The 20707-nt window shown below is 44.3% G+C and overlaps 1 protein-coding gene across 19 annotated transcripts in view; it reads right to left on the bottom strand.

The window, feature by feature from the left end:
• Positions 1–20707, bottom strand: part of PCBP3 (poly(rC) binding protein 3) — a 251246-nt gene that overhangs the window by 167860 nt on the left and 62679 nt on the right. For 18 of the 19 annotated variants that reach the window (XM_077879440.1, XM_077879459.1, XM_077879454.1 and 15 more), the window contains exon 2: positions 1119–1154. The exons of the other annotated variant lie outside the window; for it this stretch is intronic. The gene's annotated coding sequence lies outside the window, so the exon portion shown is untranslated. The remainder of the gene's footprint in view (positions 1–1118; positions 1155–20707) is intronic. 19 annotated transcript variants of the gene reach the window in all.

The following is a 20707-nucleotide window of genomic DNA, read 5'->3' as shown; positions in this document are numbered from 1 at the left end:
CTCAACCACTGAGCCCCCCAGGTGTCCCATCCTCTTTCCTCTTCTAACATCAGTCAGGACTCTGGTTACCCTCCAGCCCTAAATGCCTTCGCACACCTGCTCCCGACTCCTCACCGCCGGCACTGTCTCTCTGAGGGAGCTGCTGATTCAGTCACAGCCCCTGCTGCAGGCCACAAGCTCCGGAAGCGTGCTGGGCTATGACTGTAGTGCTCTCTGACCAGGATCGCTGAGCTCAGGATGCCAGGGTGGCCCCTTGGGGCTGCCATCAAGACCATCAGGAGGGGCAGACACTGAATGTAGAGCCCCCGTCTCATCAACAAGGCCGTTCCTGCTTCTCCTACTGTTATGAAGAGACTCAAGCTCGTGAGATCAGAGGCCTAGGCTCAATTCCTCATCTCACCACTGACCACACAGTGGTGCCAAGTCACTGAGCCTTGGAAAGTGAGCAGAGCAATGGTACCTACCTCACAGGACACTGTGAGGACGGAGTGAGGAATTAGATGGGAAGAATCCCAAACCGGCAAAGCTGGCACAAATCAAGCACTTCACAAACATTAACTGCTATCATGACTACATTAGTATTCCATGCAAAAAATGCTAAAAACCAAGTTTCCTGCAGAAAACTTTTAGAAAACAACATTTATAAGCTTTAGGAAAAGACATGTTAAGGGTTAAAAGGAATCATTTCAAGGTAGTTTCTGTAAAACTGGAGTCAAGGCCACATACAGGTGTCCACACAGCCTGAACCCCCCACCATGGCCAGGTACAGTACAGTACACATTTGTCACTGCCAGGTTGGTGTGCACCGGTGAAACGTGAGACTAACACACGTCCAGTGACCTATACTGACAATCGGCCCTCAGGCCCCCTGCTGGACAGTTTGGTCAAGTTAAGTTGGAGAAAAAAGTTTAATAGAAAAGGAGAAAATGGCTTCTTTTAATATCTTGGTTCTACAAGTCAGAAAGAAATCATGCAAATCACAGGTCCCTTGCGTGATGTGAAACCAGGCCACAAGCAGAGGCAGCGCGACACACGGCTTCATGTGCAACTGATGTAGAAAGAATCACTCAGTTTAAAGCCATAATCTCTATAAAAGCATTAGAAGAAGCACTACTTACATGGAACCATGTGAAGATCTCTCTCGGTAGATAACCCTGTAAATGGGTTAAAAAGAATAATTATAATTGGAAATCATACATAGAAAATAAACCAAAGAAAAATCTACCACCTTAGACGCCAAATTTTATCAAACCAAAGGGATTTATTTAAAAAATATACTCATAAATCAGTTATTTAGGAGCTCAAAGGAACTTTCCCAGAGGGAAAAGTTTCCACAGAAGAGGTTAGATTCTAAATTGAGTTCAGAACTTAAGATACGGGGGTGTAGGTGGGACCCCTAGTGCACCACATGGTCTCAGCTCCGAGTCTGAAGCACGTGTCACCTGGACAACAGGACAAGGCACCCTGCCTGTGCAAAGACTTAATGTGCAGGGAAACGGCACCGCCAAAGGCTCCTACAGGCAGCTCAAGGCCTGTGTACAGTGAGGACTGAAGACCGGAGGAAGACCAGAAACCCCTAACACAGGACGTCCGTCCACTTCTAGCCAAGACAGAAGACAGACCAGATAGATTCTCCAGCTACAAACTGTTAAAACACTGACAAAAGACGTGAGACAGGGTTTTGAGACACAGGACAACAGGCAGCACAAGATGATCCTGAGGGGAGGAAACAAATGTGATGCCTCCTGACTGCACAGACTACCACTTGGGCTCGGGTAGCGATCCCGGGGTCCTGGGATCGATTCTTGCATCGGGCTCCCCAAGGAGCCTGCTTCTCCCTCTGCCTATGTCTCTCTGCCTGTTTCTCATGAATAAATAAGTAAATAAATAAATAAAATCTTTTAAAAAAAGAAATATGTCTCATAATAAGAATAGTTGATCACTAAGAAATAGATCCAGAAAGTATGCAAAGAAATAATTAGTACACAAAGCCTTTTAAAATAGCTGTTAGAAAGACACTGTTTATATTCAAGAAGATAGAGGAAAGCACAACATGCTAAGGAGAGACATGAAAAGGATTAAAAAAAAATCAAGTGTCTGAAATGGAAAATACACTTGATGGAACCAACAATACTTTAGACTCTGCAAGAAGAAAGATTAGTCAATGTGCAGACAAAACAAGCTGAGCAGACAGAAAGCATCTCAAATGAAACATAGAGAAAGGCTCCCCCCACAGAAGAGCAGAAACAGAATTGGATACGCACACGCACACACACATTACATAAACATAACGTAACTGAAGATCCGAGGGGAGGACAGGATGGGACAAAAAATAAACTTCAAGAAATAATGGCAAAAAAAAGTTTGAAATTCGATGAAAATTATGAACCCATAGATCCAAGAAGGTCAACAATTCCCAAAGAGAAGAAAACATGAAGGAAATTAAACCAAGGTACATCATAACCAGCTTACCTAGAGAAAAATCTTAAAAACAGCCAGACAAGGGCTCTTGGGTGGCTCTCAGTAGGTTGCACGACTGCCTTCAGCTCAGGTCATGATCCCAGGGTCCTGGGATGGAGCCAGAGTTGGGCTCCCTTGCTCAGCAGGCCATCTGCTTCCCCCCTCCCTCTGCCCTTGCTCATGCACTCCCCTCACTCTCTCTCTCTCTCTCTCTCTCAAATAAATCTTAAAAAAACAAACGAACAAAACCAGCCAGACAAAAAGGAAACATTATGTAGAGGGACACAGATATGGTGGACAGAGGTCTCAGAAACAATGCAAGTCAGAAACCAGTAGAATGACATCTCTAAAGTGATTGGGGACAAAACTGTCAACCCGAAATACCATACGTAGTGAAAATAACTTTCAAATACAAAGGCAAAAAAAAAAAAAGGCAAAATAAAGACTTTTGCCAACAAACAAAAGCTAAAATAATTCATCACCAACACACCTGAACTACAAATAATATTAAGCTAAGTCTATCACACAAGAGGAAAATGATATCAAAAGGAAATCCAGATCCACAAAAAAGAAGTAAAAAGTACTGGAAACAAAATTCAATGAATTAAATATAAAAGCCTTTTTCTTAATTTTAAGACTGTTTTAAAACATAATAGACTATTTAAAGCAAAAATATTAACAATGAGCTTGGAGTTTATAAAATATAGAAGTAAATGGCTTGGGGATAATCACATAAAGGCCAGGAGAAGTGAGACAGAAGTATACTGTCATTAGATTTTATATTCTAAGTGAATGAGTATAATATTACTTGAAGACAGATGGTGACACAGATATATACAATGAATCTCAGGCAACCTCTTGAAGAGATATCACTACTAAGCTAGCAAAGGTGCTAGAATTGATCATTAAAAGTACACAGCCAGGGATCCCTGGGTGGCGCAGCGGTTTGGCACCTGCCTTTGGCCCAGGGCGCAATCCTGGAGACCCGGGATCGAGTCCCACGTCGGGCTCCCGGTGCATGGAGCCTGCTTCTCCCTCTGCCTGTGTCTCTGCCTCTCTCTCTCTCTCTCTCTCTCTCTCTCTCTGTGTGTGTGACTATCATAAATAAATAAAAAATTTAAAAAATAAATAAATAAATAAAATAAAAGTACACAGCCCAATATAAGGCAGAAAAAGAGGGCTAGTAACAAATAGGACAAATAAAAAAAAAAACTATGGCAAAATGATAGATTTAAACAAAATCATATCAATAATCACATAAAATACGAATGATGTAAACACTCTAATGAAAATTAAGAGATCTTAAGAGTAGATTTAAAAAACCAGCAGTCCATTATATACTTTACTTATAAGAAACCCACTTTAAATACAAACATACAAATAGGTTGAAAGAAAAACATTGGAAAAGATGTACCATGCTAGCCCTAATCAAAAAAAAGATGAAATGGCTATATTAACACCAGAAAAACTGGGTCTGGGCAAAGCAAAGAATACTATCAGAAGTAAAAAAGGGACATTACATAATAATAAAGGGTCAAACAACTAAACAGAAGATCAGTAAAGGGTATATGAGACTCAACGACACTACCATCCAACACAACCTAATTGACATTTACAGTCTACACAGTAACAACACAACATACCTTATTTTCAGCGATCATGGAATATTTTTCAAAGACCATATTCTGAGCCATTTTTAAAAGTCTTAATAAACGTAAAAGACTAAAATCAGAAGTAGTGTGTTCACTGGCCACAAGGGAATTCAATTAGAAATCAGTTACAGAAAATAGCACACTTACAAGTAATACATGAGAAAGAAGAAATCGGGAGTAGAAACTATAAAGTAGTCTTAACTGAATAAAAATGAAAACACAACATATCAAAATGTGTGGGATGCAGAAAAAGCAGTACCATGAGGGAAAAAAATTTTAAGATTTTATTTATTTATTCCTGAGAGACACAGAGAGAGAGAGGGGCAGAGACACAGGCAGAGGGAGAAGCAGGCTCCACGCAGGGAGCCCGACGTGGGACTCGATCCCGGCATTCTGGGATCACGCCGAGCCAAAGGCAGGCGCTCAACCGCTGAGCCACCCAGGTGTCCCACCACGAGGAAAATTTATAGCACTAAATCCCTAGATTAGGAAAAAAGAAAGTTCTGAAGTCAATAAGCTAAGGATCTACTATCTCAAAATTAGAAAAAGAGAGAGCATATTAAGTCCAAAGTAAACAGAAGAAAAGGAATTAAGAAATGAGCTGAAAAGCAATTAAGAAAAATAAAATAGAGAATTGTTGAATCATTGTGTTGTATATCTGAAACAAGGGTATCACTGTATGTCGACTAACCATTAATTGAAAAATAAAACACAGAATTAATGAAATAAGAAATTGGTTCTTTGAGAAGATCAATAATATTGATAAACATCTAGCCATACTCATCAGGAAAAAAGGGTGAAGACACAGATGACCAGTCCCAAAAATGATGAATAGAATACTACGGATACAAAGGCCACTAAAAAGACAATGAAGTTAAAAACCACCATGTGGAACCATTTCACATCTACCAGGATGGCTGTAATCAAAGCAGCAGAAAATAACATGTGTTGGTTAAGAACGTGGAGAAACAGGCACCTTGGCGTGTCACTGGTGTTAGTGACACGCTGTGCAGACTCTGTGGAAAAGCCTGCCAATTCCTCAGAAAGGTAAACACTGAATTACCATGACTCAGCGATTTCACATCACATTATACATCCAAAAGAGCTAAAAACAGAGATTCAAACAGATATTTGTTCATAGCCTCATTATTCTAAAATAGCCAAAATATGGAAACAACTTAAGTGTCCATCAGTGGATGAATTGATAACCAAACTGGAATATAGCCATACACAATGGAATATTCCACAGGCATTAAAAAAAAATTAAAAAAAAAAGAAAGGAAGTACTGATCCACACTACAACTCAGATGAGCCTTGAAAACATGACACTAAATGAAAGAAGCCAGACACAAACGGTCGTATACTGCGTATGATTCCATTTATAAGAAATAGCCAGAATAGGTCAATCTACAGAGATTGAAAGCAGATTCGTGGTGTCCAGGGCATGGGGAAAGAGGAAATGGGAAGTAATTACTTAATCATCCAGACAAACGGATACTCATTTATCTGGGTGATGAAAAAAGTCTGAAACTGGGTGGTGGCTGTATGACGCTGTGAATGTACTGAATGCCACTGAATCGTATACTTTAAAATGATTAATTGCATGTTATGTGAAATTTACACCAATAAATCAATAAATAAAACAGAATGCAATAAGGGAATGTTAGGACCTATTGCGTGTTAATAAATTTAATAACACAGATGGAATTTTTAGAAGAATCAAGCTATCCAAACTCACTCAAGAAGGTTATAGATAACCCTATATGGATTCAAGAAATTGAACTCAAGTTAAGAACCTTCCCACCAAAAAAGATGGCTTCAGTGGTGAATTCTATGAACTAGTCAAGGAAAAGAATAAGACAAATTCCTTACTAACTCATCCCCCAAATTTAATACAAATGAACACTTCGCAACCCATTCAGTGAGGCAGGTATATTAACTTGATACCAAAGAAACAGAAAAATACACTAAAAGTAAACATATCATTATTCCTCATAAATGTAGTTGCAAAAGTTCTTAAATTCTAGCATATCAAACCATGTAATATAAAAAAATAATTACAACAAAGTGGATTTCAACCCAGAAATGCAGTTGGTCTGATTTTTTTTTAAGCTTTTTATTTATTTATTCATGAGAGACAGAGAGAGAGAGAGGCAGAGACCCAGGCAGAGGGAGAAGCAGGCTCCACGCTGGGAGCCCGACATGGGACTCGATCCCGGGTCTCCAGGATCACGACCTGGGCAGAAGGCGGCGCCAAACCGCTGAGCCACCTGGGCTGCCCTTAAAAAAATTCAATATAACTGAGTTATTTGGATGGGCCGTATAAACAGACTCGAAAAGGAAAACTATATGATTGTTTCCATCGACGCAGAAAAAGCATTTAACGAAATTCAGTATCACTCATGAAAAAGTCCCCAAACCCAGGTGGTAGGAGCACTTCTGCGCCTGACCCGGGAGCACCAGCTAGAGAGCAGAGCTAACGTCACACAAAGGTGCGAGATGGAGGCAAGCCCCTGAGAGCAGGAACGAAGAAGCTAAGGATGCCTCTCTTCGTGCCTCCATTCATCGAGATGTCAATCGCACCAAGGTGATCTACCGGTTCAGGGCCATCTCCATCAAAACCAGAACAGGCTAAGTGGATCGAAAAGTGTATATGGAAATATGAAGGAAATAAAACAGCTTTGAGGAGAGGGAACAAAGCAGGAGAACTTATAAGGCCTTATTTCAAAATCTATTATAAAGCTACAGCGATAAAGACGGATTGATCAAAAGGAACAGCATCGTCCAGAAATAGTCCACGCTTTGTTAAGCACGTGTTTTTAATTTTCTGTGTTCTCATGCTTTAGACGACACCTGGGCCTTACTGACCCTGGAGGGACTGTCCTCCTGGAGTTAGCCAGTTCCAGAGAGGATGAACAACTCACCCCAGGGGCAAGACACCCAATCCAGAACCCGCACCCTCCACCGCCTCCTCCGTGGGGCTCTCACGCTCTGGGCCGCGGTCCCCGTGCCCTCAGCACCCCAGGGCCAGGGACCAGACAGCCAGGGACGGCTCCTAGGCCCTAGGGCTGGTTAAAATTGTTCAAACTAGCCAAACTGAAGCCTGCTGCCCCTGCTGCCCCTGCCTCACCTGTTCCTCCCACGGAAACCACGATAAAACTCACGCCCACATTCTCCCCTCGCCTCCTCTGCCTCCCGACTGACCCTGGAGCTTCCTGGTGGGGCCCTGGGGGGCCTGCCTCCTTTTCCTCGGCACCTGTGAGCACAGACTTCCTCCTTCCTGGCAGTCATGTCCGTGTCTGCCTTACTTACCTTTCCTGATTAAAATGAATCCCAGGTACCCTTGAAAACACACACACGTACGTAAGACAAATGGTTTCTGGCCAAGGTTCCGGGGTGATTAAATGGGGAAAGGATAATATTTTTAGTAACAGCTGCTGAAACAACTAGATACCATATACCAAAAAAAAAAAAAAAAAAGGGTCTTGACATTTTCTTCCCATCCATATAAAATTATTCAAGATAGATCACAGACTTAAATGTAATAGCTGAAACTGTAAGACTTCTGAAAGAAAGAATAAGAGAAAATCTTACAGACCTCTGGTTTGACAGAGAATTTTTAAGCGATACAGAAGACATGATGCATAAAAGAAAACAAATGGATAAACTGGATGTTATTAAAACTTAAAAATCTGATCAAAAGGCACTGCTATAAAAACGACAAGTGAAAAAAAAAAAAACAAAAAAAACAAAAAATGACAAGTGAGGTGGCTGAACAGAACAGTGCCCCGAAGGGCTGTCCAGAACACACGGAGCTCTAACATTTAATAAGAAAGCAAACAGCATCATTTTTCAAAGGGGCTAATTAAATATTTGATCAAATAGGTGGCCGGAGTGGACATAGGGACGGCCGGGCGGGCGGAGAGGAGAGCGTGCCCTGCAGGCCAGCCGCGGCCCGGGGTGGAGCGTGCAGGTCACCTAGACACATGGGTCTCCGATTCCTGAGAGCCACGGGAGAGGAAATTTAAGAGACGAGCCTCCACGACGTCCAGAGGGGCTGCCCCGGTGGGATGCAGTGCTCCCGGGGCGCTGGCCGGAGAAGCCCGGAGCACTCGGGGAGCCCTGGGCCGGGCACCACGGCCTCGGGGGCTGCAGCCTCTGCTTCCTGGGGTTGGGCTGGGGGAGCTCTGCTCCCCCCCGACCGTACACTTCCTCCTCCAGGTGCGCCCCGCACTCCACAGCCAAACACACATTCCCCACGGGGCTCCCTAATCCATCTCCCGGCCCTGCCCTCTGCCCCGAGCTGCTGCACCAACTGCCCACCTGACCGAGCAAGCAGGGTATCTAGACTGAAGTCCAAGAGCGATCCCTGACCACCTCGGTGCTCGGAGCTCGGCCTCCCGGAGTCGCTCCAGTCCTCTTCGCCAGCCTCCCTGACCGTCCCCCAGCAAGACCGTCAGCCCGGCCCAGCCCTGGCGCCCACCACGCTCTCCACCTGCCCTCCTGCTGGCTGTGGCCTCCCCAGCGACCCGTGTGCCCTGCCGCCCCGCAGCGGAAGGAGCTGCAGAGACCCCAGTGCTGGGGAGTGACCCCGCTCCTCGAGGGGAGGCAGAGAGCCCCACTGTCCTCCAAAGCACATTTCCGCCCACCCTTGGCTCACTGTCCCCACCTCCCCACTGGCCTCCCAGGCTGCTCTCCCACCGCGTGACCCCACCTCCTCTGCAAGGCCTCCCAGGCCACCTGGCGGGTGCTCCCCAACTCCTTGCCAGTCTTCCTGCTCTGCCCCCCCTGCCAGGCGCCAGCGCACTGTTGACTGAATTCCCTTGATTCTTGGCTCTCCCCCACCAGAAGGGACCCCCACGGCGGCAGGGACCGAGCTCCGGGAAGGGCACCGGTGGGAAGCAGGTCCCTGTGCGTGCCGGGCGGTCAGCTGCACGTGCGAGCAGACGTAAGGACAGACGGCACTGCCACTGCACCAAGCGGGGCGCACAAGCTCAGGGCTCCCGCCCCGAGAGGCGAGGCTCCAGCGCACCACAGGCCGCGCTCTAAGTGTGCTGGGAGGCTGAGGACGCGCGGGCCTCTGCGTCTGTGGCTATCCGCTCTTTTTTTCAAAAGAGCAGAATAAAATTACACTTCCTGGACAGGGTGGGGGCGGGGGACGAGATAAGCCCCGAGAACCTTGCAATTCAATTTTTTTTTTAATTTTTATTTATTTATGATAGTCACAGAGAGAGAGAGAGAAGCAGAGACACAGGCAGAGGGAGAAGCAGGCTCCACGCACCGGGAGCCCGACGTGGGATTCGATCCCGGGTCTCCAGGATCGCGCCCTGGGCCAAAGGCAGGCGCTAAACCGCTGCGCCACCCAGGGATCCCGAACCTTGCAATTCAATGAATGAGGGAAAAACACAGAATCAGAGGGTGTCTGATCCAAGGCCGTCATTTGCTCCGAGCGCGCACGGCCCGGGCGCACACGGCTGCCAACACGCCTGGGCCACGTGAGCCACAGCGCAGGGCGCAGGTTCCCCTCCAGCCCCGGTTGGAACAGGACACCCCAGCGCCCCAAACGTGACCACACACAGTCACAACAGAATTCTAGCATCAGAGATACATTTTAAAAGCACTGACTAGGGGATCCCTGGGTGGCTCAGAGGTTTAGCACCTGCCTTTGGCCCAGGGTGTGATCCTGGAGTCCTGGGATCGAGTCCCGCATCAGGCACCCTGCATGGGGCCTGCTTCTCCCTCTGCCTGTGTCTCTGCCTCTCTGCCTCTATCATGAATAAATAAATAAAACCTTTAAAAAATAGAAATAAAAATAAAAGCACTGACTAGAAAGGAGACAAAATGAACAAGCAAAATTCTATTCCTTTTTTGCAGATTTAGCCATAAATGCAAATACTAGTAATGTTCTTATTTGAGCTACTGTTTGTAGCTTTCCTACCATTAGGTGCAGAGGACTTTTATAGGATCTTCGTATTCCAACCAGAGCTTCTACCTAGAAGCCCTCCCTTCCTGAAGGTGGTCCTCCCACAGCAGCCTCCGTGCTCATAGCCTGAAGTCACCCAGCCGATAACTCAGGGATGGAGGGTGCTCTTCGGGATCCCACAGAGGCCCGCATGCCAACCCCAGGGCCCCCTGACATATGCCTTTTTCCTCACCCATGGCCACCCACACAAGTCCATGTATCTGACACCCCTTGTCACCCTCATACTCACACAGACACTGCTGATATTTTACATCAGGGTTTTTGTTTTGTTTTGTTTTTTACAATTTTATTTATTTATTCATGAGACACAGAAAAGCAGAGACACAGACAGAGGGAGAAGCAGGCTCCATGCAGGGGGCCCGACGTGGGACTCGATCCCGGGACCCCAGGATCACGCCCTGGGCCGAAGGTGGCACTAAACCGCTGAGCCCCCCGGGGCTGCCCTACATCAGAGTTTTCAAATTCATGTTATGCAACGGCCCAGCCCATGGCTGTGAAGGCAGGGAGCGTCCTTGCTGCCCCACTGCACTGGGACCCCATAGGCTCCCCTTCTCCTTCCAACATGGAGCTGGCTTCTAGGGATCCCCCATCAGAGGAGGATGAGCGAGCAGAGAGCAGCAGAATGGGCGCAGTGGCTGTGGGCCACCACATGGAACGTTTTAGGCCACTGCTTCCAAAGGCCACTTAACAGTGACCTGCGGTAAGGCCGGCGGCTCTACAGCAGGACACACCTGGAAATGCCGCTCCTGGGACTCTGCTCAGAGGTCCTATTTTTGCTAAATGGGACTTCCGCACTTTGATGGCTCTTAATAAAGGAAAAATTAGCAAATGCCATTTTTTTATCCACGGGGCCACAGTAAAGCTCTGACTTCAGGAGGGAGACAGCCTTGACTCCAAATTTCTCTAGATCTGGGGGACACACTGTCTCATTAACCCACCCCCTGCAGCAGAACGAACTTCGAGTTCTGCCAACGAGTCAGGGGTAACTAGGGTTTAAAAGAGCTTCTGTAGGGGGAGGACGGGCAAGGATGATTCAGCTTCATTCCCATCACAGAAGCTACCAATGCAATTACCCTTTCTAAATAATTATACTCTTGGTGATGGTCTCAGGAGAAAAGAGGAGGAGGTAGCCAGGGGGCCGAGCTTCTCTACTCCTCCACCTCAAAAAATAGCATCTAGAGGTCAATGCACGGTGGTGACGTGGTCAGTGAGGCCAAGGGGCCCCTGTGTGGCGGGCCCACCCCACTCCCTGGGCCCGGACAGCAGGCCCTTTCATCCAGCCACACACCAGTGATGATGCGCTTCCACCGCTTAGATCAGGCCTGTGCTCACAGCACCCACCCTCATCTGGGGATGGGGTATTCTATGTTTCATTTTCCCATTTAGTACACCATACAGCACGTGCATGAGTACAAACAGGTACACCCATATTGCAATATTTTTATTATACTATTGAGATTTATTCACTAAGAACTTGCAATCATATATAAAAGGATTTTTGTTTCAACCTCAGCACAATGGACTTATTAAATTACAAAAACTCCATTATTTTTTCCCCTCCTTGGCTTTCTGAGGGGGTCACTCTCCCTACCAGACTCAGACACAGGAGATCCGTCTGCGCTCTCACCAGGTACTGAAGCGGCCTAAAATGCATCTACTAGACTTTCTGGACAACTGCCCAAATTCAAGGGTTTCGATCAGTGATAGTGGGTGAGTTCTGTACACCTGTGCCCTGGAACCCCCCGACGAGAGAAGCTGCCAAGCAGGGGAAGGCCCCCGCGTCGGTCTCCTGCCTTGTGCACAGACTCTGTCTTCATCACAAGTGTGCATCATCCTGTGACAGCAAAACACCTGCCTGCTCTTTGTACAAAAAGTTTGGAAGGTACAGAAAAGTCCAAGAAATATATTCAAAAGCACCTCCAACTCCCAGATGAAAACACCAACAGCAGTAAACCTGTTTTCTTCTAGAAGTTTTTTTTTTTATCATTTACCTATATATATTTTAATTTTTAAAAAAGATTTATTGATTTGAGAGAGCACGAGCAGGAGGGGCAGAGGAGGAGGGAGAGAGAATCTCAAGCTGACTCCACAATGAGCACAGAGCTTGACACGAGGCTCGATCTCACTACCCTGAGATCACGACCGGAGCCAAAACCAAGAATCAGACACTTAACTGACTGAGCCATCGAGGCATCTCCTCTATTATTTTTTAAGCAAAATGAGATGATTATATATGCTTTCAGAACAATCTACCTGTGTCCGTAATATCTGTAGAAAATGTTCATATAACAGCTTGTTTTTAGCCTTTTAAGGTTTATTGATAACTAAAGAAATTTGTCCATAAAAATAAAACATATCTACTATTTGAAATTACTTGCATTGCTTTTATGCTTAGAAAATGCTTCTGCATCTCAGAGATCAGACTAATTTTCACATAGTTCTTCTCTATTAAAAAAAAATATAGGGATCCCTGGGTGGCTCAGTGGTTTAGCGCCTGCCTTTGGCCCAGGGTGTAATCCTGGAGTCCCAGGATCGAGTCCCACATCAGGCTCCCCGCAAGGAGCCTGGTTCTCCCTCTGCCTGTGTCTCTGCCCCTCTCTCTCTCTCTCTGTATCTCTCATGAATAAATTTAAAAAAATCTTTAAAAATATATATATATTGTTTCTCCTCCAATTATAAAAGTGATATTTGTTCATTTACGAAAATTTCAAAAATTCAGAAATGTGTGAACATAGATACCGGCAGTGGTTCCAGATCTCAGAAGCAGACACCATAAGCCTTTGGTTTTTATCACATTGAGGACTTTAAAATACACACACACATACACACACGCCCCCCCGCCCCGCCCAATATTTCATGTGATAGATACTGTTTTTATGTGTATTTTGACTTCATATGCTGGGTGCATTTTTTCACACCATAAGTCATTCCTATAACTGCTAACTGCTGCCTAATATTCTCTGTGTTGAGAAAAACAGTAACTGATTTACTAAACCTCTGTTATTGGCCCTTTAGGCTGCTTCCACTGGTTAATTATTTAAATTAATACTGCAATGAACATCCTCCAGGATTGTTTCCTGAAGATGAATTCTTAAGAGCAGAATTTTCAGCCAAAGTGCCAGAGAATTTCAGAGCCCCTGACACACAAGGATGAAGAGCCCCCAGGTCCCCTTCTCTGTGCGGTCTGAGACAACAAGTGACATGTGACAGTCTGATCTCTGTGATTCTGTGCCAAAATTCCATATTTTAAACTTTCCCGGGCAGCCCAGGTGGCTCAGTGGTTGAGCACCTGCCTTCAGCCCGGGGTGTGACCCCAGGTCCCGGGATCAAGTCCCACATCGGGCTCCCTGCATGGAGCCTGCTTCTCCCTCTGCCTGTGTCTCTGCCTCTGCGTGTGTGTGTGTCTCTCATGAATAAATAAATAAAATCTTTAGAAAATAAAAAAATTAAAATAAACGCCAATGAGACAAAGAACGATGTGTGTGCATTTATCTGTTAGCACTGAGGGGCAGCATCTTTCCATATTTTTTGATATCTCTGCTCCTTCAATAAACTGCCTGCTCAAAATCCACTGGGTATGAACCAATGAAACACGTGAGGATAACAAAAAAAAAAAAAAAAAAAAGAGGGATGCACATTATTTTCTGGTCAAAGGCTCAACAAATTTAAGTAAATAGACTGTAGAAAAGAAGAAATTCGGGTGTTTTCTATATTGGATTTAAAAAACTTAATGGATCTAATAATAATTGAATTGGATTGGATTGGGAGGAAATCATGGTGAAGTCAGAGCCATAATAGGTCTACCTCTAGTTCATTTCGTGACAAGTGGACCCCTAGGGTGGAGATTTTAACCTCAACACTTCTTTCCCCCCAAATAAACAAACAAACGAAGCTCTTTGGGTGGCGGCTCTTTCCAGGACTTGAGGCAGGAGGCAGAGGGCCTACAACACAGAGCTGTGCCGGGAAAGCAAGGTGCCCCCACGTGTCGGGCGTGGCCCTGGGCAGCAAGAAAGAATCACTGTTATTAGATTCTAGTCTGAGGCAGGAGCTCAGGGTGAACTCAAGGCACAAATCATCGTAGACAAGTGACCAGGGCGCCCAGTCTCCCAGTGACCTGGTCGCACTGGTATGCAGCACTGCTGCCATGCTGCGGGAGGCTCCAGCAAAACCACTGTGACCCGCAGGGGGCCCGGTGATGGAGAAATCAGTTAGAACTACAGCACATGTATTTTTTGAGATTTATACGTTAGAGCCCCCCACCACTTGCACAGTGGCTCATCTTCTAGTTATGGGTCTAGAGGCCCCCTCTACTAGCAACTGGCTACCACATGCTCCCACCTCCCTTTAGGGGTCCCTGAATTTGGTACATGGGGACGATGCTATACAGAAGCTCTGAAATCCGGCATTCTTGTGGTTTCCAGGTTTGGTGTCATGCCGGGAGAAGTCAGACCCATGCTTTCTGCGGGAGTTCCTCGGCTGATTTCCCTTGGCTCTCCCAGCAACGCCCCCTGAGCCACCCTGAGAACGGCGGGGGAGTCCTCCTTTATGCTGTGAACACCCATCGGCTCTCCGCGACTCACCCTGTATCCCCTGGGACGCCCCCTTCTCCCACAGCCTCCTCTCACGGGGCAGACTACACATTCCTAATTCTGAGGCAAAGTCCCGACCTCAGGGTGGGAAATCATAAAGTTCGTTAGGCAGGGTTTAACCTGCCGGGACTTCACTCCCAGGTGAATCCCCCTTTTCACAGGCGGGGCTCTAGAGTCCTACCTTGTTCTGCTGAGCTGTTGTCTCTTCCAGCAGGAATACCAACTGCTTTGATTCCTTTAGCTTTACAGAAAGTTGTTTTTTTTTGTTTTGTTTTTTTTTTTTTTTTGCTTTACAGAAAGTTTTGGTATCAAATAGGATGAGCATTCATGCCCTGTTGATCTTTTCCAAAACTTGCTGGTTAGTTTTATACATTTTCTTTCCTTATGACACTTAGAAGTAGTTAACCAATTTCTATAAAATATTCTGTTGCAATCACATTTTTTTTCCTAAGGTTTTATTTATTTATTCCTGAGAGACACACAGAGAGAGGCAGAGACACAGGCAGAGGGAGAAGCAGGCTCCCTGCGGGGACCCGATGCAGGACTCGATCCCGGGACCCCGGGGTCACGCCCTGAGCCGAAGGCAGCCGCTAGACCGCTGAACCCCCTGGGTGCCCCTCACATTCATTCTCTAATCATTAATCACGGTAGGAAGATGGTATGATTGGAACAGCAGAGTAAAGACGGCTGGCAGCTGACTTCTCCATAAGCCTGATAAGGACAATGACATTTTCCTAATTAACTGTTTAAGGACTCTGGGAATTAACCAAAGGCCTGCAGCAATCCAAGTATTATTCATTTATGCAAGAAAATCAACTGGATTTAGGTAAGAGCCAGAGCTTCGAAGGGCTTCCCCTGCAAAACCAGCCTCCTCCATGCCCCTCCCCAAAGCCCAGCACAGCAGATGGCAACTCCACAAGGGGCTGGACTGGGCAGCAGCTCCTTCAAAGTGTTGTACATTCAAAAATGAGAAAGATCCCAACTCAGTAACTTCAACTTCCGCCAAGAAACTAGAAAAACAAAAGAAAATTAAATCAAAGGTGAGCAGAAAGAAATAACAAGACCTAGAGCAAAAATGAGTGAGATCGAGAATGGAAAAACAAACTAAAAATGGGTTGTTTTTGTTGTTGTTATTGTTGTTGCTTTAAAGATTTTTTACTTATTTGAGAGTGAGAGGGAGGGAGAGAACATGAGCACCTGCACAAGCAGAGGAGAGCGGCAGAGGGAGAGGGAGAAGCAGACTCCCTGCTGAGCAGAGAGGGACAAGGGCTCCATCCAAGAACTCTGGGATCATGACCTGAGCTGAAGGCAGAGGCTTAACCCCCTGAGCCACTGAACTTGTTTCTTTGAATAGATCAACAAAATCGACGTCTTCATCTCAACTGACTCAGAAACACAGAAGAAGACTTAATTACTAAAATTAGGAATGAAAGAAACGTTACTGCCCAATTTTATGAAATAAAAAGGATTACAAGGATACACTGAAAACAATTTTCTATCAACGAATTAGATTAACCAGATGAAGTGAACAACTTCCTGGAAATAAATACAAACTATTGAAAGTGGCTCAAGAAGAAACAGATGATCTGAGCGTAGATACAGATGATATAGGAGAGATCACATAAATGTTTCCATGGAAGAGAATTAAGAATCCGCAAATAAACCACTGCATTTACCATCAATGGTTTCCAACTGACAGCACCAAGACAATCCACAGAGAGAGACTCTATGTCTCAAAAAATGCTACTGGGACAGCTGGACATCCACGTGCAAAAGCACAAACGTGGACTCCTGCCTCATACCACACACAAAACTTAATTCAAACTAGATCAAAGACCTAAACCCAAGAGCTAAAACTATAAAGCTCTTAGAATAAAGGTAAAATCATGATCCCCGGTTAGGCAATGGTTTCTCACATGTCACACCAAGAGTACAAGCAACAAAGCAAAAAAACAAATAAACGGGACTTCATCAAAATTACAAAATTTTGTGCTTCAACAGACGCGTCAAAAAAGTAAAAACACAACCCACAGGATGGGAGAAAATTTCTGCAAATCTGATAACAGTACTCAGAGTATATGAAGAATACTTACAACTCAACAATAAAAAGACAAGTAATTCTATTAAACAGTGGGCAAAGGATGTGAATGCATTTTTCCTCAGAGAATGTACACAAACAGCCAATAAATACTTTAAAATTTTTTAAACATCATTAGTCTTCAGGGAAACGCAGATCAGAATCACAGGGAGACAGCACTTCACACCCACTACAATGACCCACGACAACAAGTGTTAGTGAGGATATGCAAATACTGGAGCCCTCACACACCGCTGGTGGGAATGTAAAATCATAGGGCCATTCTGGAAAACATGAGCAGTTTCTTAAAAAGTGAAACACGTTACTGCCATGTGACCCAGCAATTCAACCCCTTTGTACCCCTGAGAATGGAAAATACGCATCTACACAAAAACTTGCACATGAATGTTCATAACAGCATTATTCATGATAGCTAAAGAGTGGAAACAACTCAAATGTTCATCAATGGGTAAAGGGATAAAAATATGCCGCATATCCACACAACGGAATATTATTCAGCCATAAACAAGGAATAAACTACTAACACGCGCTAAAACGTAAGACGGACCTCGAAAACATGCAAAGTGAAAGAAGCCAGACACAAAATGACACGTACTGTATGATTCCATGTATCTGAAACGTCCACGGTGGGTAAAGCAATAGAGACAAAAGATAGATTAATGATATTCAGGGACTAGGGGAAGAGAGAGGAGAATGGGGAGTAATGCAAATGAGTACAGGGTTTCTTTTTTAGGTCACAGAAAATGTTCTGAAATTAGACAGTAGTGATGGTTGCAAAGCTCCGTGAATATTCCAAAAATACGCCAAACCACTCAATTATACACTTTAATGGGGGTGAATTTTATGGTGTGCTAATTATATTCCAACTCAAAAAAATATATAATAGGTACCTATGTACTTACCATGAAGAATAGAGTATACCTGCGGATACCACCAAAGCTCTAGACCCAACCAATAACCCCTCCTTCCCTATAAGTTGGTAATGACAAAATCTAAACCATCTTCACTTAATTCAGGTGTTTATCCCTTTACTGATTATGTAAATATCCCAAAACAGTACCATAATGTACCCCTACCTGCTAGCTTGGCTTTTTACAGTCAACTCCATGTCTGAGATTTAGGCATCTTGATACACATATATCCAATTCATTCATTTTAATGCTGAATAATTTTTGACTGTGTGAATGAAATAGATGTCCGGGTCCCCTTATTGAGGCTGACTGGGTAGTTTCCACCATTTTATTATTAAAAACACAGTAGGCCTGTATCCTTGGCAGCTGTCAGCATCTTCTAGAGCAAACATCTGAAAATGGCATTGGTGGGTCCTCTTATGTGCACATTTACCACTTATGTAACGTATGTAACCAAATCCGCCTCCAAAGCAGTGAAACCGATCAACATGTCCAAGAGCAAGATGTAAGAGTTCCCATTTTCCCACACCTCACCAATATATACTCATTGACTTCATGCTTGTCAATCTGATGAGTATGAAATGACCTCTCATTGTTTTAGTCCATATATCATGGATTAATAGAAAAATCACACAGGTTTATAAAAAAAACCTTCCTGGTTTTCTCATTTTGAATTGTCTTTTTTTACATCCTTTATCCACCATAGGGTCATTCTTTCTAGATCTCTGATATTACTCCTTTTCATGTTATGTGACTTTCAAATGTTTCCTCCTGTCTGCAGTCTTTTAATTCTATAAAAATCTTCTACCATACAGATGATTTCTCTATATAATATAGTCAAACAAACCAGTCTTTTCTCTTACAGTTAGTGCTTTTTGTGCCTGGTTGAAGAAATTCATCTGTACCCAGATGTCTCAGAAAGTCTTCTTTTCATCTATAAGTGTTAAGTTTTGCTTTTCACACTCGGGATTTTATCCCATCTAGAATTCAGTCTCATATTCGAAGCATTTGGTAGGGATCTAATTTTATCTTTACCATAGGGTGGAAGATTATTCCAGCGATATTGACTAAAAGGTCCATCCTTTCGCCATTGACTTATAAAACAGCCTCCAGTGTTACGCATTCCTGTGAGTATGGGTGTGCATGGGGGTGTGTGGAGTGTGTGGGATGTGTGGGATGAGGAGACATGGGGGGTGTAGAGAGGTGGTGGGTGGGGGTGGGGTACGGAGGGTGTGAGTGCAGTGGAGTGGGCGTATGTATGGGTACGGGGGGAGGTGTTTGTGCGGTGTGGGTGTAGGAAATATGAGAGGGGTGTGGTGTAGGTAAGGGGTGTTAGGGCACAGAGCATGTGAGAGGGTGTGGGTATGGGGGGCTGCGAGTGGGAGAGGCATGGGGTGTAGATAGGTGGTGGGTGGGTGTAGGTGGGTATAGGAGTGTGAGGGGGGTGAGTATGGGGGGGGAGTGTGAGAGTGGGAGGGTATGGAGGTGTGTGTGGGGTGGTGTGGGTGTGAGTCTGTTCCCTAACTCTGCTGCATGGATGTATCCGTCTATCCCTGAGGCCAATAACACAAATCCTAAATACTACACCTTTATAATAAGCTTTGACATCTGAAAGGGCAAGTCTCCCAGTTTTTTTTTTTTTAGCCTACCATTTTGGTTCCTTACTCTTCTATCTATATTTTAGGATTAACTCTTCAAAACCCATGAGAAGCCCTATCAGAATTTAGTTTTGCACTTAATGACAAATATCATCTTTAAATATTATTCACTCACGTCGTTAAGATGATGTAACAGTGTTTACTCATGCCTTCTCTTTTTATTTTTTGATCAATCTTACCAATGATTTGAAATTTCTATTTTTTCTTTACAAAGAAGCAGCTTTTTATTTTATTACTTCTATTGTTCTTTGTTTCCCATTTCACAAACTTTGGTTCTTACCTTTATAATTTCCTTCCTTATACTTTCTTTTGCCCTCTTCACTTCATAACTTGGACACTTCCTTGGTCAATTTTGAGGCTTTGTTTCAAATAGGTAACTTAGGATGTAACCTTCCCCGCACACACATTCCACAAGCCTTAATTTACATTGTTATAATCAGCCAATTCTGGAGAATTCCATTGTGATCTCGTCTTTAATTTGAACGATTTTTAGTGTTTTGTAGATGTCAAATACATAAACTTCCCTTCTCCATACTTTTATGATTGATTTGTGGCTTAATTTCACTGGGTCAGAGGACACGGCCTGAAAATACTTGAGGTCTACTTGGTGACCAAATGCAAGGTCAGATTTGAAATGTTTCATGTACCTCAAGAAAATACGTATTCTCTATTGGTTATTGTTCTTTTCATATGACCAAGAACTAGAGCTTGTTCAAACCTTGTACATTTTTATGTATGTGTTTGTATCTGGCCTATCAATTCCTGAGAAAGGAACATTAAGATAGTCCATATGATTGAAGAATTATCAATTTCTCCTTCTAAATCAGCCAATTTTTCTATACATTCTGAGGCTCAGTTATTGCGTATATATGTAAATTCAGAGTTATTTTATCCTCAGGACTGTTTTCTTTTATTATCTTCTAGAAACAACTTTTTACATCACGAAGCTTTTGTCGCCACAGCACTCATCTCATATTGATGGAGTTGCACCAGTTTTGCTGGTGTTAATTGCCCCGTGTATTTCCCTCACATATACCACCAAACGCTCTCCCAGATAATGTTATCAGAAACAACTGAGTGGATTTTGTACTGTATTGTTTAAATCCAATCTTAAGACCTGATGGCTTCACCAGCTCGCTGTGCCCAGAATCACGGGATTTCCTGGAGGACTGAATGTAGGGTTTGAGATAAGAAATGGAAATCAGGGAAGGCCCCAAGGCCTCTGGCTTAGAGCCATGGTGGAAAGCTCAAGAGTTCAGTTTTGGGTGTGTCAGTCTGAAATGTTTGTTTGCCTTGTGAGTGTAAATGTCAAACAGGTGACAAGATACCAGAGTCCAGAGTTGATGGGACAGGTCC

Source organism: Canis aureus, chromosome 30 (assembly GCF_053574225.1).
Source record: "Canis aureus isolate CA01 chromosome 30, VMU_Caureus_v.1.0, whole genome shotgun sequence".
NCBI classification, from domain to species: domain Eukaryota; kingdom Metazoa; phylum Chordata; class Mammalia; order Carnivora; family Canidae; genus Canis; species Canis aureus.
Note: the sequence above shows the minus strand (reverse complement) of the source record. Positions and strands in the feature narration are given on the sequence as shown.